Below are 6,273 nucleotides of genomic sequence, written 5' to 3' on the forward strand. Positions count from 1 at the left end.
CTTGCTTTTCCCTTTAAAGTTTTCAAGATACATCTTAAAACTAATCTCTAGCCCGGCAGTGGTGGCACACGCCCCCTGTCTTGGAAAACAAACAAACAAAAAAACCAACAGCTAATCTCTAACCTTAAAATCTGGCCATGCTGTATTCCACCTTAAAATGCTCAAAGCTTTTATCTCATCTTTAGAAAAAAGACGTCTAAGCTTGGTACAATGGCACCTGCCTATAATTCTGGCGTTCAAAGGGTGGAGGCAAGAGGATCTTGAGTTTTGTTTTTGAGGTGGGATTTTACTATTGTAGGTAGTTTTTTAAACCAGGCTGAGCGTCACTTGTCTCAGCCTCCCAGCTGATGGGATTAAAGGTGTGTACCACCACACCCAGTGAAAGTTGTGCGGATCACCAGCCTAAGTTGTGCTGTATCTGGACAGCCTGGAGTATATACTGAGACCCTGTCTTAAAAAAATGTAAAGGAAGTTCAGGTAGAGTGAGTCAAGCTTGGGATCTGATTGTTATCAGCCTTAGCTGCATAGTTGAGTCCCAGACCATCCAGGTCCGTAGCAAGACTGTCACAGAAAGGAAAAGCAAAAAGAGACACATGCCAATCTCAGCACTTGAGAGGTAGAGGCAGAAAGATCAGGAGTTCAAGACCAGCCTCCATTACTTAGTAAATTTAAGACCAACCTGTGTTCTAAGTTGCCCTATCTCAAAATATAAACTTCCCAGGGGAAATGTCGGCACACTCCTTTAATTCCAGCACTCCATAGGTAGAGACAGTTGGATCTCTGTGAGTTTGAGACCAACTTGGTCTACAGAGCTAGTTCCAGAACAGCCAGGCCTACACAGGGAAACCCTGTCTTGAAAAAAACTGTGGTGTGTGTGTGTGTATGTATAAGTTCAACAAGAAGCCTAATTGTTTCAACCTGACTCCCAAGTCCAGACCATTTTACTATTATACTTCCCACCACCCCAAAATGCTCTCCATTCCCTTTGAAAATCCATTTTCTGGCCCTGGGTTGGTGGCACACACCTTTTAATCCCAGCACTTGGATCTCTGTGAGTTCGAGGCCAGCCTGGTCTACCAAAAAAAAAAAAAAAAATCCATTTTCACAGTTATTTATCGTGGGAAAGAATCCCTATACCATCATGCTTATGTGTCGGTCAGAAGACAACTCTCAAGAGCTGGCTGTCTTTCTCTATCATGGGGGTTCCAAAGATTGAACTCAGACCATTGCTTGGAGGCAAGGACAGTTACCCATGGAGGCATCTCCTCCAGGAAGCCTGATTGACCTACAAACTTAGACTGCTCTCTTAGACTGCACTTAAGAGTCCTTTATTGCTCCACAATATAATAGGCACACAAGCATGGGAAATGTTCTCATTTTTTTAACCATCAGCTCAGCCATAGACTAAAACTTGATTCAACCCTGGAATCCCATATGTCAGAGGTTGAGCTGAGGACTGAGTTGAAGGACCACCTGGGCTACATATTAAGACATTTTGTTTGTTTTTCCAGACAGGGTTTCTCTGTGTAGCTTTGGCTGTCCTGGAACTCTCTCAGGCTGGCCTCAGAGATCCTCGTGCCTCTGCTTCTTAAGTGCTGGCGTTAAAGGCATGCACCACCATGCACCACAAGGAGGGTTGTCAAAAATTAGAAGCAGTTCTTTTAACCCTTATGAGTTCCTGAAAGTATGTCTGAAGCAATAAACAAAAGAAGTGTCCCCTTTAAATTTACTATAAAACCTCTTCTCTGGGTCAGCCAATATTCCAGAGCCGGGCAAAGCCGAACAAGGCTTGAGACCATAATGGACCATTTGCTGTGAATTTAGCAATAACAACGGCAAATGCATTTAAGGCCCTCCGGCTATCTGAGTCATGGAGTTAGGAAGGGTGTCCACAAACCTGCCTTTCCTTTCCCAATGTTTTCCCAAGGGCTGGACCATGTTCAATGTCACAGTCAGTTCTGGGTCTAGAGTATGCCCCGGGTTATATAAAGTGATAAAGAAAACACACAGGTGAGGACTACACCCATTCTGCCTTCTCATCCCTAGATCCTGAGGCTGGGGAGGAGCCCATGAGACCTTGATGGACTGAAAGGTGACCCCCGAAATGTTTTGTTGTTGTTGTTCAGGGTGTGTCTCTAGGGCTGACCCAAACCTGTAGCTGCTACCTAGTCCCAACCACACCTATGCAGCTGGTTAGAGTATAGAATAGTATCGCACAGCCTGGAGCTCCTCTGGCTCTCCTGCTAATTAGCTATTTAGAGTCTTGTCTCCCTTGGTTATTGTGTGGGTATGTGTGCGGACGTGCCTGTATGGAGGTCAGAGTGCAGCTTGCACGAGTCGTTTCTCTCCTTTTACCTTGTGGGTTTCCAGAACGGAACTCAGACCCTCAGACTTGGTGGCAGGAGCCCTTGGCTACTGAGCCAGCTCACAAATCCAGTTGTGTGACCTTTGACAAAACTTCTCTCTCACACAGGTGTGTCCAACCTTTTGATACTGGCCCAGGTCATTGTTATCTACCAACTACCCAAAAGAGTTACAGGAAAAGCAACCCAAAGGAAATCTCATAGTATTTGTGTTAGTATTCAGGTATTTGTACTGGCCTGCCCTAGGAGTTCTGACAGGATACGCCCTCAGCTGCAGCCACTAAGAGCACCACCTGTGCACATTCACTACGTTTCCTTTTTTAAAAGAGCCCTGCCCACCTCCCATTTCCCTCCCTCCCTTGTCCCTCACTCTTTCATCTCCCCCTCCGCTCCTTCCCTGAGGCGGGTCTCCTCCTCCCTTCCCCATCCTATGACCCCTTTCACCTAATAAGAAAACCTTTCACATGAACTCTGCCACACAGCATCTTTCTCTTGCATGCCACTTTTTAAAACTACAATTTCAAGCTTGTATTAGTCAATACATTCATAGCTGTCCGTATTCACAGGCAGCCTCATCTGATAGGCCACAAGGGACAGAGGCTGTCTGTACTCACTCCTTTTGATTGTAACAGGGCCTGAGACCTTAGCAGGCCCTCTGACCTTTGCACAAACAGCTCCATGATGGAAGTACCGTTCAAGCTGTAGACAGCACCATTTGCCAAAACTAAAACAAAGACCTAATCCATCAAAGTCCATAGTCCTATGAAAGTCTATAAATGGATTAGCCTTGCTTTGTGGCTTTGGGAGCTCTACCTCTGTCAACTGAAGTGTGTCACCTAGAATATGGGTTTGCGAACTCAGGTTCACCCTGAGAAAGCCTTAATACTACCCTGGGATCCCAGTGTAATGGCCAGTTGGCTAATGAAGACTCTCTATTGACTTAAACACGTGTCCAAGTAGTCTTCTTTGGTGGATACCACACAAATTGATTCCCCCTCCATGTCCTGCACAGAACGTGTTATCTATAAGCTATGAGCTTCTGTTAATTGGGGCTGAACATGGAACCATTATGTTCACAGGGATTTGTAACTCAGTGAAGCCTGGGGGCTTTGTTAAGTGACACCTTGGAAACTCAATGTCTAGAGTGGATATGAGTGAACCTTGAGTAGTGATGACACAAGGGTAAATAAAGGGCCAGGGTCAGAGTTCATCACCCCTCCTTGCCCATCTCCAATGGCTCAGGTACACTCAAGGCTCTCACTCACCCCTGTTCTCTATTCACCCCAGGTCCTATCTTCTGACTCAAACATGGGAGAAGCAGAGTGCTTAAGTCACAAACGTCAGTTTCCAAAGATGACCCAGCCATATTGAGGTCATAACAGGGATAGAGGCATAGAAAGAGGCATCCAGTGGCAGAGGTTGCCCAGGCCTCCATACAGGAGAGGCTGCAAGCCTGGAAGGTACAGGCAGCTCAGGCTCTGAGCAGACCACACAGCAGTCTCTTGGGGCCAAGAAGGAGTTGAAGCTCCTGACTCACCAGACAAAGAGCCAGGAGCAGTGTGACCCTTGTGTAGAGGAGTGATGAGAGAGCCAGGAGCCAAGGGAAAAAGGAGCTCCCAAGGAGACCATGCTTTCCCAGAAGATCCCCATCTCTGAGAAATCCCTTGTTTTGCAAAAGACTGCAGTGCACAAGAAACTGACCCAAGAGAAAGCCTGCATTTGGGAGGAGAGGCCTGCTGCAGGAGACACAACCCAGAGAAGTCAGTTCCAGAACAAACAAATGTTCTAAAGAAGGCACTGGCCTGTCAGAAGATAACTGTATCTCCAAAGACAACAGGCATTGCCCCTGAGAAGATGCTGAGAGAAGGGCTGGAGAGATGGCTCAGTGCTTAAGAGTACTGACTGCTCTTCCAGAAGACCAGGGTTCAATTCACAGCACGCACATAGCAGCTTATAACTGTCTGGAACTTCAGTTCTAGGGAACCCAACACCCTCACACAGACATACATTCAAGCAAAACACCACTGTATGTAAAATAAAAATATTTTCTTTTAGAGAAGGGGAGATGCTAAACAATAGGCTGGTTGAATGATCCCTCTTGGAGATGTCACTGGTCTCAGAGACAAACGGGGCCCCAAAAGTCCAGCAGCCCCAGGATACTCCCAGATCCCTGGGGGGAAGCTCGACCACCACCAGAGCTCAGAGAAAGGGCCTTCCTCAGTGCAGCAGAGGACATGAGGCCACACCTGTGGCTTACCATCATCCCACTCCAGGCGCCTCTTCTCCCCCTGTGGACTTCACTACTTACCTCTTCCTGGCTCTGACTCCTGCTGTTTCCTGCTCCAGGCCCTCACTGCTGTTCCAGCCACTGCCTGAACAAAGTCAAAGATGGGTTGTTGGAGCTGAAAGGGATACCTGAGATATGAATGGAGTAGTTGAGACTTCAAACCATGTTCTGATCCCTGACCTGGATTCCAGGACCCCAGCAGCCTTAGCAAGTTTCAGAACTTTCCAGAAGCTCTCCCAGAGAGCTCTGAAGCCTTGGCCATGGCACAGTAACAGCAGAGGCAGCAAGGTGAAGGCAGGCTACTATCACTCTCTTCTTTATCTCCTGGGCTGAGCCAGACCCCCAGTCAGGTCTGGGCTTGGTGCTGCCTGGGCCTGGGAGGACTCCAGATCTCCCCTAACCCAGAAGATGAATTCTGTTTCTTTTCCCCCCAGACAGGGTTTCTCTCTGTAACCTTGGTAGTTCTCAACCTGTGGGTCATGACCCCTTGAGGGGGTGGGATCATCTTTCACTACTATTTATTTCAAAATTTGGTACTGATCTATTCAATGAAGCATTATTTGAATACTTAGTAGAAAATATTTTTTAATTAATCAAATCATGGCATGTGCATTTAAATGAGCACAGTGGCATGGTGACCTGTGTATGTCTAGAGGAAAAAGATGCTCAAATCACTTGTGGGTTTTAAAATGTAAGATCTTTATAGTCACAGAAAACAAACCTTCACTTTAAAAAAAGAATCTTCTACTAGAGGACTGGATTGGGATTAGGGACAATAATTTCATGAACATGGATATCCTTGTGTTACATGATTAAGAAAATGAAGCTTCATCGTATAGAGGCGCTTTTCCAAGAAACTCATACTTCAGGCACAAACAGCATGGAGGTGCTGCCTCCTTGTGGACATTTTAGAATAGTCATTGTGGTTGAGGAGTTATTTTTTTCACTTAAAAAACAAAATCCTGTTGGGGTGGTGGTGGTAGGGGAAGATGGGAGGGAGAGGGAACTGGAATTGTAAAACCATCTTGTTTCTAATTCAAATAAAAACAAATCTAAAAAAAAAAAAAAACCCTGCTGGGTGTGTTGGTGGTGCACGCCTTTAATCCCAGCACTCAGGAGGCAGAGGCAGGCGGATCTCTGTGAGTTCGAGACTAGCCTGGTCTACAAGAGCTAGTTCCAGGACAGTCTCCAAAGCCACAGAGAAACCCTGTCTTGAAAAACAAAAACAAAAACAAAAAAACCACAAAACCCAAAAAACAAACAAAATCCTGGCAGGCGGTGGTAATACACACCTTTAAACCCATCACTTTGGGGAAGCAGAGGCAGATGAAACTGAGTTCAAGGCCATTCTGCTCTACAGAATGAATTCCAGGAAGGCCAGGGCTACACAGGGAAATCTTATCTCGAAAAACCAAACCAAAACAAACCAAACCAAAAATACTGGGTTCCCTGACTTCTCCCTAGGATGAAGTCTTGAAGTGTTCATTCTTCCACTAACAACGATAAAAGTTGGACAATGGGGACACACCTTTAACCCCAGCACTTGGGAGGCAGAGGCAGGGAGATTTCTGTGAGTTTGAGGACAGACTGGTCTACATAGTGAGTTCTAGGGCAGTCAGTGCC

This window comes from Cricetulus griseus, chromosome 5 (assembly GCF_003668045.3).
Source record: "Cricetulus griseus strain 17A/GY chromosome 5, alternate assembly CriGri-PICRH-1.0, whole genome shotgun sequence".
In the NCBI taxonomy this organism is placed as follows: domain Eukaryota; kingdom Metazoa; phylum Chordata; class Mammalia; order Rodentia; family Cricetidae; genus Cricetulus; species Cricetulus griseus.